Raw genomic sequence first — 12,451 nt, forward strand, 5'->3', positions numbered from 1 at the left:
TTCTACTACTTTGAATGCATGTGATCGCTGCCCCTCTGCCTAATAATATTCTCTCTTGAGGAAAGGCGTTTGCATTATGATGCACATGTTGAGGCAGATCTACCCCACAACAAGATGAACCGGAAGAAGGAGAAGAGGTTGAACAAGAACCTCAAGGGCCGGAACAGGAGCAACATCCACTTCATGACTTCACCACCTACCAGCACATGTACGCACTCGAAGGAAGCATTGAGAACCTGAGCAACCTCGCCATCAACCTTCGAGACAACACCACCGAACTCAATTCCCAGTTCTCTCATTGGAGCAGCCAATGGAACTATGGGAATTATCCTCCACCACAATGAGCTCACCAAGAGGGATTGCAAAAGCCTAAGCTTTGGGACATGTTCCTCAAGCATTTTTATTTGTGTTTAATAACTTTGTACTCCAGCTCTATGAGAGAGCTTTGAAACACTCGTGTTGGTTTGTTCCAACACTTTGCTTTTTATTTGCTTTTCGTTTTAGTTTGTTTTTATTTTCATTTGTTTATTTTAGTTTCTTACTTTGTCGACATTCTTGTTTCTTTTTCCCTCTCTATCCCAATTCACAAAAATACAAAATATTTTTTTTCGTTTATCCTTGTTCTTGAAAGAGATAAATTTTCTAATGCCTCTTTGCTTGATAATATTTATGAGAGAGATCAACTAAGAGTTTTGAAGGAACACATCATATGGAAGAGAAATCTGAAGCCATATACAAGGGGTATGTCTTATGTATCCCACTTTTGAAGTTTGAATTGTTTATGTTAGTCAGTAGACTTGTTAAGATATTGTACCAGTGGGAGTGATTTGAAACAATTAGAGTAGAGCTTTATTTGTATGTTTAGTTAATTGTGAAAGTTTTTACTCTAGTTCATCTAGTTAACCGAATCTTGCCTTGGGAATAATATTGCCAAACAAGTACAACAAGAAGAAGTCTTAAAATTATGACTTGTATGATGAACAATTGTCTTAAGGGTTTAACTTTGAAGATAGTTAACTCTATAGATGTTGTGATAGATGATGCGTGCAGTCGACACGTCCGTTGGGAACCCCAAGAGGAAGGTGTGATGCGTACAGTAGCAAGTTTTCCCTCAGAAAGAAACCAAGGTTTATCGAACCAGGAGGAGCCAAGAAGCACGTTGAAGGTTGATGGCGGCGGGATGTAGTGCGGCGCAACACCAGGGATTCGGCGCCAACGTGGAACCCGCACAACACAACCAAAGTACTTTGCCCCAACGAAACAGAGTGAGGTTGTCAATCTCACCGGCTTGTCTGTAACAAAGGATTAGATGTATAGTGTGGATGATGATTGTTTGCGAGAAAACGAGTAGAACAAGTATTGCAGTAGATTGTATTCGATGTAAAAGAATGGACCGGGGTCCACAGTTCACTAGAGGTGTCTCTCCCATAAGATAAATAGCATGTTGGGTGAACAAATTACAGTTGGGCAATTGACAAATAGAGAGTGCATTACCATGCACATACATGATATGATGAGTATAGTGAGATTTAATTGGGCATTACGACAAAGTACATAGACCGCTATCCAGCATGCATCTATGCCTAAAAAGTCCACCTTTAGGTTATCATCCGAACCCCTTCCAGTATTAAGTTGCAAACAACAGACAATTGCATTAAGTATGGTGCGTAATGTAATCAATAACTACATCCTCGGACATAGCATCAATGTTTTATCCCTAGTGGCAACAGCACATCCACAACCTTAGAACTTTCTGTTACTGTCCCGGATTTAATGGAGGCATGAACCCACTATCGAGCATAAATACTCCCTCTTGGAGTTAAGAGTAAAAACTTGGCTAGAGCCTCTACTAATAACGGAGAGCATGCAAGATCATAAACAACACATAGGTAATAGATTGATAATCAACATAACATAGTATTCTCTATCCATCGGATCCCAACAAACACAACATATAGCATTACAGATAGATGATCTTGATCATGTTAGGCAGCTCACAAGATCCGACAATGAAGCACATAAGGAGAAGACGACCATCTAGCTACTTCTATGGACCCATAGTCCAGGGGTGAACTACTCACTCATCACTCCGGAGGCGACCATGGCGGTGACGAGTCCTCCGGGAGATGATTCCCCTCTCCGGCAGGGTGCCGGAGGCGATCTCCTGAATCCCCCGAGATGGGATTGGCGGCGGCGGCGTCTCTGGAAGGTTTTTCGTATCGTGGCTCTCGGTACTGGGGGTTTCGCGACGAAGACTATATGTAGACGGAAGGGCAGGTCAAGAGGCGACGCGGGGGGCCCACACAACAGGGCCGCGCGGCCAGGAGGTGTGCCGCGCCGCCCTGGCGTGTCGCCGCCTCGTCGCCTCACTTTGTTTCCCTTTCGGTCTTCTGGAAGCTTCGTGGAAAAATAGGCCCCCGGGCGTTGATTTCGTCCAATTCCGAGAATATTTCCTTACTAGGATTTCTGAAACCAAAAACAGCGAGAAAACGGCAAGCTGGCTCTTCGGCATCTCGTTAATAGGTTAGTGCCGGAAAATGCATAAATATGACATAAAGTATGCATAAAACATGTAGATATCATCAATAATGTGGCATGGAACATAAGAAATTATCGATACGTGATGCGTGCAGTCGACACACGTCCGTTGGGAACCCCAAGAGGAAGGTGTGATGCGGACAGTAGCAAGTTTTCCCTCAGAAAGAAACCAAGGTTTATCGAACCAGGGAGGAGCCAAGAAGCACGTTGAAGGTTGATGGTGGCGGAATGTAATGCGGCGCAACACCAGGGATTCGGCGCCAACGTGGAACGTGCACAACACAACCAAAGTACTTTGCCCCAACGAAACGGTGAGGTTTTCAATCTCACCGGCTTGCTGTAACAAAGGGTTAACCGTAGTGTGTGGAAGATGATTGTTTGCAGAAAACGATAAAACAAGTATTGCGATAGATTGTATGCGATGTAAAGAATAAGACCGGGGTCCACAGTTCACTAGAGGTGTCTCTCCCATAAGATAAAAGCATGTTGGGTGAACAAATTACAGTCGGGCAATTGACAAATAGAGAGGGCATAACAATGCACATACATGATATGATAAATATAGTGAGATTTAATTGGGCACTACGACAAAGTACATAGACCGCTATCCAGCATGCATCTATGCCTAAAAAGTCCACCTTCAGGTTATCATCCGAACCCCTTCCAGTATTAAGTTGCAAAACAACGAGACAATTGCATTAAGTATGGTGCGTAATGTAATCAATAACTACATCCTTAGACATAGCATCAATGTTTTATCCCTAGTAGCAACAGACATCCACAACCTTAGAACTTTACGTCACTGTCCCAGATTTAATGGAGGCATGAACCCACTATCGAGCATAAATACTCCCTCTTGGAGTTAAGAGCAAAAACTTGGCCAGAGCCTCTACTAATAACGGAGAGCATGCAAGATCATAAACAACACATAGGTAATAACTTGATAATTAACATAACATAGTATTCTCTATCCATCGGATCCCGACAAACACAACATATAGTATTACGAGATAGATGATCTTGATCATGTTAGGCAGCTCACAAGATCCAACAATGAAGCACAATGAGGAGAAGACAACCATCTAGCTACTGCTATGGACCCATAGTCCGGGGTGAACTACTCACTCATCACTCCGGAGGCGACCATGGCGGTGAAGAGTCCTCCGGGAGATGAATCCCCTCTCCGGCGGGGTGCCGGAGGTGATCTCCGAGAATCCCCGAGATGGGATTGGCGGCAGCGGCGTCTCGGTAGGGTTTTCCGTATCGTGGCTCTCGGTCCTGGGGGTTTCGCGACGAAGGCTATTTGTAGGCGGAAGGGCAGGTAAGAGGCGGCACGAGGGGCCCGGACGACGAGCCGGCGCGGCCGGGGCACGGGCCGCGCCGCCACTGGTGTCCGGCCACCTCGTGGCCCCACTTTGACTCTCCTTCGGTCTTCCGGAAGCTTCGTGGAAAAATAGGACCACTGGGCGTTGATTTCGTCCAATTCCGAGAATATTTCTTTACTAGGATTTCGAAACACAAAACAGCGAGAACATGACAAGCGACTCTTCGGCATCTCGTTAATAGGTTAGTGCCGGAAAATGCATAAATACGACATACAATGTGTATAAAACATGTAGATATCATCAATAATGTAGCATGGAACATAAGAAATTATCGATACGTCGGAGACGTATCAGCATCCCCAAGCTTAGTTACGCTCGTCCCGAGCGGAGTAAACGATAACAAAGATAATTTACGGAGTGACATGCCATCATAACCTTGATCATACTATTGTAAACATATGTAATGAATGCAGCGATCAAAACAATGGTAATGACATGAGTAAACAAGCTGAATCATAAAGAAAAGACTTTTCATGAATAGTACTTAAAGACAAGCATCAATAAGTCTTGCATAAGAGTTAACTCATAAAGCAATAATTCAAAGTAAAGGTATTGAAGCAACACAAAGGAAGATTAAGTTTCAGCGGTTGCTTTCAACTTGTAACATGTATATCTCATGGATAATTGTCAACATAAAGTAATATAACAAGTGCAATATGCAAGTATGTAGGAATCAATGCATAGTTCACACAAGTGTTTGCTTCTTGAGGTGGAGAGAGATAGGTGAACTGACTCAACATAAAAGTAAAAGAATGGTACTTCGCAGAGGAAAGCATCGATTGCTATATTTGTGCTAGAGCTTTTATTTTGAAAACATGAAACAATTTTGTCAACGGTAGTAATAAAGCATATGAGTTATGTAAATTATATCTTACAAGTTGCAAGCCTCATTCATAGTATACTAATAGTGCCCGCACCTTGTCCTAATTAGCTTGGACTACCGGATCATCGCAATACACATGTTTTACCCAAGTGTCACAAGGGGTACCTCCATGCCGCCCTGTACAAAGGTCTAAGGAGAAAGCTTGCATTTTGGATTTCTCGCTTTTGATTATTCTCAACTTAGACATCCATACCGGGACAACATGGACAACAGATAATGGACTCCTCTTTAATGCATAAGCATGTGGCAACAATTAGTATTCTCATATGAGATTGAGGATATATGTCCAAAACTAAAACTTCTACCATGAATCATGGCTTTAGTTAGCGGCCCAATGTTCTTCTCTAACAATATGCATGCTCCAACCATTAAGGTGGTAGATCCCTCTTACTTCAGACAAGACGGACATGCATAGCAACTCACATGATATTCAACAAAGAATAGTTGATGGCGTCCCAGAAACATGGTTATCGCACAACAAGCAACTTAATAAGAGATAAAGTGCATAAGTACATATTCAATACCACAATAGTTTTTAAGCTATTTTGTCCCATGAGCTATATATTGTAAAGGCGAATGATGGAATTTTAAATGTAGCACTCAAGCAATTTACTTTGGAATGGTGGAGAAATACCATGTAGTAGGTAGGTATGGTGGACACAAATGGCATAGTGGTTGGCTCAAGGATTTTGGATGCATGAGAAGTATTCCCTCTCGATACAAGGTTTAGGCTAGCAAGGTTATTTTGAAACAAACACAAGGACGAACGGTGCAGAAAAACTCACATAAAAGACATATTGTAAACATTATAAGACTCTACACCGTCTTCCTTGTTGTTCAAAACTCAATACTAGAAATTATCTAGACTTTAGAGAGACCAAATATGCAAACCAAATTAGCAAGCTCTAGGTGTTTCTTCATTAATGGGTGCAAAGTATATGATGCAAGAGCTTAAACATGAGCACAACAATTGCCAAGTATCAAATTATTCAAGACATTTTAGAATTACTACATGTAGCATTTTCCGATTCCAACCATATAACAATTTAACGAAGAAGATTCAACCTTCGCCATGAATACTATGAGTAAAGCCTAAGGACATATTTGTCCATATGCAACAGCGAAGTGTGTCTCTCTCCCACACAGTGAATGCTAGGATCCATTTTATTCAAACAAAACAAAAACAAAAACAAACCGACGCTCCAAGCAAAGTACATAAGATGTGACGGAATAAAAATATAGTTTCAGGGGAGGAACCTGATAATGTTGTCGATGAAGAAGGGGATGCCTTGGGCATCCCCAAGCTTAAACGCTTGAGTCTTCTTAAAATATGCAGGGGTGAACCACGGGCATCCCCAAGCTTAGAGCTTTCACTCTCCTTGATCATATTGCATCATACTCCTCTCTTGATCCTTGAAAACTTCCTCCACACCAAACTCGAAACAACTCATTAGAGGGTTAGTGGACAATAAAAATTAACATGTTCAGAGGTGACACAATCATTCTTAACACTTCCGGACATTGCATAAAGCTACTTGGATATTAATGGATCAAAGAAATTCATCCAACATAGCAAAAGAGGCAATGCGAAATAAAAGGCAGAATCTGTCAAAACAGAACGAGTCCAGTAAAGATGGATTTTATTAAGGCACCAGACTTGCTCAAATGAAAATGCCCAAATTGAATGAAAGTTGTGTACATATCTGAGGATCACGCACGTAAATTGGCTTAATTTTCCGAGCTACCTACGAGGGAGGCAGGCGAAATTCGTGACGAGCAAAGAAATCGAAGCTGCCGCAGTAATCCAAATCTAGTATGAACTTTACTATCAAAGACTTTACTTGGCACAACAAAACACAAAACTAAGATAAGGAGAGGGTGCTACAGTAGTAAACAACTTCCAAGACTCAAATATAAAACAAAGTACTGTAGTAAAAACATGGGTTGTCTCCCATAAGCGCTTTTCTTTGACGCCTTTCAGCTAGGCGCAGAAAGTGTATATCAAGTATTATCGAGAGATGAAGCATCGACATTACCTTGGGCTTTACCCTTACCTTTCTTGTTCTTTTTCTTACTCTTTGGCTTAGGGAATATATGGCTACCCCGGGTGTAGAGGTGAATTTTAGGGTGCCTTCTCTCATGTCTATGGCTGCTCCCAATAGTTTCGACGGGGATCTTCAGAGTGTGATTTGTCACTGTTCCTGCGCATTCAATGACAAGATAATCAATGGATATTGTTCTCCCAAGAATGGTTGTATGCACACCCGCAGCTATTCCTTTAGGAATTATAACGGAGTTATCAATAAGAGTTATTCCTTCTCCCCCTTCAGCGAATTCCCAAAGTTTCAAAGATTTATGAATACTCTTAGGCATTAGGCAAAATTCAGTCATAATATCACAATTAGCATGAAGAGTTTGGTCACCTATGACAATTTTAATAGCAGGATCCCATGATGAAGGTTCAGAGTTCACTAAAACTTGATCAAGACGGTTACGAAGATATCCATAATTTTCATTTAAGCGAGATGCACTTGTCTCAAGAGTGTTTAACCTATTATAAATGCTAATAAGGGCTGAATCAAAGTTATTAACTGAATCATGTGATGCAACCAATTTCTTTATGGCATTAAAAGCTTGATCCCCGTTGCAATGAAGGAAATCTCCTCCCACTAGAGCATCCAAGGCATATCTATAGCGAATCATAAGACCAAAATAAAAATTACTAAGGAGCAAACTTAGAGTCATTTGAGGTTCGGTTTTACGATAAGAAGTAAAAATTCTGGACCAAGCATCTTTAAAACTCTCCTCATCCCCTTGTTTAAAAGTGAAGACTAATTCCTCAAGTGAAGAAGTAACAGGTGCAGAACTAGACATGGTAACAAAAGTAAAATGCAAGTAACTAATTTTTTTGTGTTTTTGATATAGAGTGCAAGACGGTAAATAAAGTAAAACTAGCAACTAATTTTTTTTGTGTTTTGATATAATGCAGCAAACAAAGTAGTAAATAAAATAAAGCAAGACAAAAACTAAGTAAAGAGATTGGGAAGTGGAGACTCCCCTTGCGGCGTGTCTTGATCTCCCGACAACGGCGCAAGAAAACGATCTTGATGCGTGCGGTCGACACACGTCCGTTGGGAACCCCAAGAGGAAGGTGTGATGCGAGACGGTAGCAAGTTTTCCCTCGAAAAGAAACCAAGGTTTATCGAACCAGGAGGAGCCAAGAAGCACGTTGAAGGTTGATGGTGGCGGAATGTAATGCGGCGCAACACCAGGGATTCCGGCGCCAACGTGGAACCTGCACAACACAACCAAAGTACTTTGCCACAACGAAGCAGTGAGGTTGTCAATCTCACCGGCTTGCTGTAACAAAGGATTAACCGTATTGTGTGGAAGATGATTGTTTGCGAAAACAGATAAAACAAGTATTGCGATAGATTGTATGCGATGTAAAGAATAGGACCGGGGTCCACAGGTTCACTAGAGGTGTCTCTCCCATAAGATAAAAGCATGTTGGGTGAACAAATTACAGTCGGGCAATTGACAAATAGAGAGGGCATAACAATGCACATACATGATATGATAAATATAGTGAGATTTAATTGGGCACTACGACAAAGTACATAGACCTCTATCCAGCATGCATCTATGCCTAAAAGTCCACCTTCGGGTTATCATCCGAACCCCTTCCGGTATTAAGTTGCAAAACAACAGACAATTGCATTAAGTATGGTGCGTAATGTAATCAATAACTACATCCTTAGACATAGCATCAATGTTTTATCCCTAGTAGCAACAACACATCCACAACCTTAGAACTTTCTGTCACTGTCCCAGATTTAATGGAGGCATGAACCCACTATCGAGCATAAATACTCCCTCTTGGAGTTAAGAGCAAAAACTTGGCCGAGCCTCTACTAATAACGGAGAGCATGCAAGATCATAAACAACACATAGGTAATAACTTGATAATTAACATAACATAGTATTCTCTATCCATCGGATCTCGACAAACACAACATATAGTATTACGGATAGATGATCTTGATCATGTTAGGCAGCTCACAAGATCCAACAATGAAGCACAATGAGGAGAAGACAACCATCTAGCTACTGCTATGGACCCATAGTCCAGGGGTGAACTACTCACTCATCACTCCGGGAGCGACCATGGCGGTGAAGAGTCCTCCGGGAGATGAATCCCCTCTCCGGCAGGGTGCCGGAGGTGATCTCCAGAATCCCCCGAGATGGGATTGGCGGTGGCGGCGTCTCAGTAAGGTTTTCCGTATCGTGGCTCTCGGTCCTGGGGGTTTCGCGACGAAGGCTATTTGTAGGCGGAAGGGCAGGTAAAGAGGCGGCACGAGGGGCCCAGACGACAGGCCGGCGCGGCCAGGGCCAGGCCGCGCCGCCGCAGGTGTCTGGCCACCTCGTGGCCCCACTTCGACTCTCCTTCGGTCTTCGGAAGCTTCGTGGCAAAATAGGACCACAGGCGTTGATTTCGTCCAATTCCGAGAATATTTCTTTACTAGGATTTCTGAAACCAAAAACGAGCAAGCTGGCTCTTCGGCATCTCGTTAATAGGTTAGTGCCGGAAAATGCATAAATACGACATATAATGTGTATAAAACATGTAGATATCATCAATAATGTAGCATGGAACATAAGAAATTATCGATACGTCGGAGACGTATCAATACGTCGGAGACGTATCAATACGTCGGAGACGTATCAGCATCCCCAAGCTTAGTTCCTGCTCGTCCCGAGCAGGTAAACGATAACAAAGATAATTTCTGGAGTGACATGCCATCATAACCTTGATCATACTATTATAAGCATATGTAATGAATGCAGCGATCAAAACAATGGTAATGACATGAGTAAACAAATGAATCATAAAGCAAAGACTTTTCATGAATAGTACTTTCGAGACAAGCATCAATAAGTCTTGCATAAGAGTTAACTCATAAAGCAATAAATCAAAGTAAAGGTATTGAAGCAACACAAAGGAAGATTAAGTTTCAGCTGTTGCTTTCAACTTATAACATGTATATCTCATGGATATTGTCAATGTAAAGTAATATAACAAGTGCAATATGCAAGTATGTAGGAATCAATGCACATTTCACACAAGTGTTTGCTTCTTGAGGTGGAGAGAGATAGGTGAAGCTGACTCAACATAAAAGTAAAAGAAAGGCCCTTCGCGAGAGGGAAGCATTGATTGCTATATTTGTGCTAGAGCTTTGGTTTTGAAAACAAGAAACAATTTTGTCAACGGTAGTAATAAAGCATATGTATTATGTAAATTATATCTTACAAGTTGCAAGCCTCATGCATAGTATACTAATAGTGCCCGCACCTTGTCCTAATTAGCTTGGATTACCGGGATTGTCATCGCAATACACATGTTTTAACCAAGTGTCACAAAGGGGTACCTTATGCCGCCTGTACAAAGGTCTAAGGAGAAAGTTCGCATTGGATTTCTCGCTTTTGATTATTCTCAACTTAGACATCCATACCGGGACAACATAGACAACAGATAATGGACTCCTCTTTAATGCATAAGCATGTAGCAACAATTAATGTTCTCATATGAGATTGAGGATATATGTCCAAAACTGAAACTTCCACCATGGATCATGGCTTTAGTTAGCGGCCCAATGTTCTTCTCTTTCCCACCTAGCATGCAATTCGGCCATTAATCTTATATTCTCATTAATTCTAACTTGGATGGCATTTGCTGTAGTAACAATTTTATTATTATGATTTTCATTAGGCATAACTTTCGATTTCAAAAGATCAACATCAGCAACAAGACTATCGACTTTAGAAGCAAGTATATCAATTTTCCCGAGCTTTTCTTCAACAGATTTGTTAAAAGCAGTTTGTGTACTAATAAATTCTTTAAGCATAGCTTCAAGTCCAGGGGGTGTGTTCCTATAATTGTTGTAAGAATTCCCATAAGAATTACCATAACCGTTACCATTATTATAAGGATATGGCCTATAGTTATTACTAGAATTGTTCCGATAAGCATTGTTGTTGAAATTATTTTTAATGAAGTTTACATCAACATGTTCTTCTTGAGCAACCAATGAAGCTAACGGAACATTATTAGGATCAACATTAGTCCTATCATTCACAAGCATAGACATAATAGCATCAATCTTATCACTCAAGGAGGAGGTTTCTTCAACGAATTTACCTTCTTACCTTGTGGAGCTCTTTCACGTGTGCCATTCGAGTAATTAATCATCATATTATCAAGAAGTTTTGTTGCTTCACCAAGAGTGATGGACATAAAGGTACCTCCAGCAGCTGAATCCAATAGGTTCCGCGAAGAAAAGTTCAGTCCTGCATAAAAGGTTTGGATGATCATCCAAGTAGTCCGTCCATGGGTTGGGCAATTTTTAACCAAAGATTTCATTTTTTCCCAAGCTTGAGCAACATGTTCATTATCCAATTGTTTAAAATTCATTATACTACTCCTCAAAGATATAATTTTAGCAGGGGGATAATATCTACCAATAAAAGCATCCTTACATTTAGTCCATGAATCAATACTATTCTTAGGCGAGAGATAGCAACCAATCTTTAGCTCTTCCTCTTAATGAGAAAGGAAACAATTTTAATTTTATAATGTCACCATCTACATCTTTATACTTTTGCATTTCACACAATTCAACAAAATTATTGAGATGGGCAGCGGCATCATCGGAACTAACACCGAGAAAATTGCTCTCGCATAACAAGATTCGATAAAGCAGGTTTAATTTCAAAGAATTCTGCTGTAGTAGCAGGTGGAGCAATAGGTGTGCATAAGAAATCATAATTATTTGTGGTTGTGAAGTCACACAACTTAGTATTTTCAGGCGTACCCATTTTAGCAGAAGTAAATAAAGCAAACTAGATAAAGTAAATGCAAGTAACTAATTTTTTTTGTGTTTTTGATATAGAGTGCAAGACAGTAAATAAAGTAAAGCTAGCAACTAATTTTTTTGTGTTTTGATATAATGCAGCAAACAAGAAAGTAAATAAAATAAAGCAAGACAAAAACAAAGTAAAGAGATTGGATTGTGGAGACTCCCCTTGCGGCGTGTCTTGATCTCCCGACGAGCGAGCGCCGGAAAAAGAGCTTGATGCGTGCGGTCGACACGTCCGTTGGGAACCCCAAGAGGAAGGTGTGATGCGTACGGTAGCAAGTTTTCCCTCGAAAGAAACCAAGGTTTATCGAACCAGGAGGAGCCAAGAAGCACGTTGAAGGTTGATGGCGGCGGGATGTAGTGCGGCGCAACACCAGGGATTCCGGCGCCAACGTGGAACCTGCACAACACAACCAAAGTACTTTGCCCCAACGAAACACTGAGTTCGTCAATCTCACCGGCTTGCTGTAACATAGGATTAGATGTATAGTGTGGATGATGATTGTTTGCAGAAAACAGTAGAACAAGTATTGCAGTAGATTGTATTCGATGTAAAAGAATGGACCGGGGTCCACGAGTTCACTAGAGGTGTCTCTCCCATAAGATAAATAGCATGTTGGGTGAACAAATTACGGTTGGGCAATTGACAAATAGAGAGGGCATGACCATGCACATACATGATATGATGAGTATAGTGAGATTTAATTGGGCATTACGACAAAGTACAT

This window comes from Lolium rigidum, chromosome 1 (assembly GCF_022539505.1).
Source record: "Lolium rigidum isolate FL_2022 chromosome 1, APGP_CSIRO_Lrig_0.1, whole genome shotgun sequence".
Lineage (NCBI taxonomy): Eukaryota > Viridiplantae > Streptophyta > Magnoliopsida > Poales > Poaceae > Lolium > Lolium rigidum.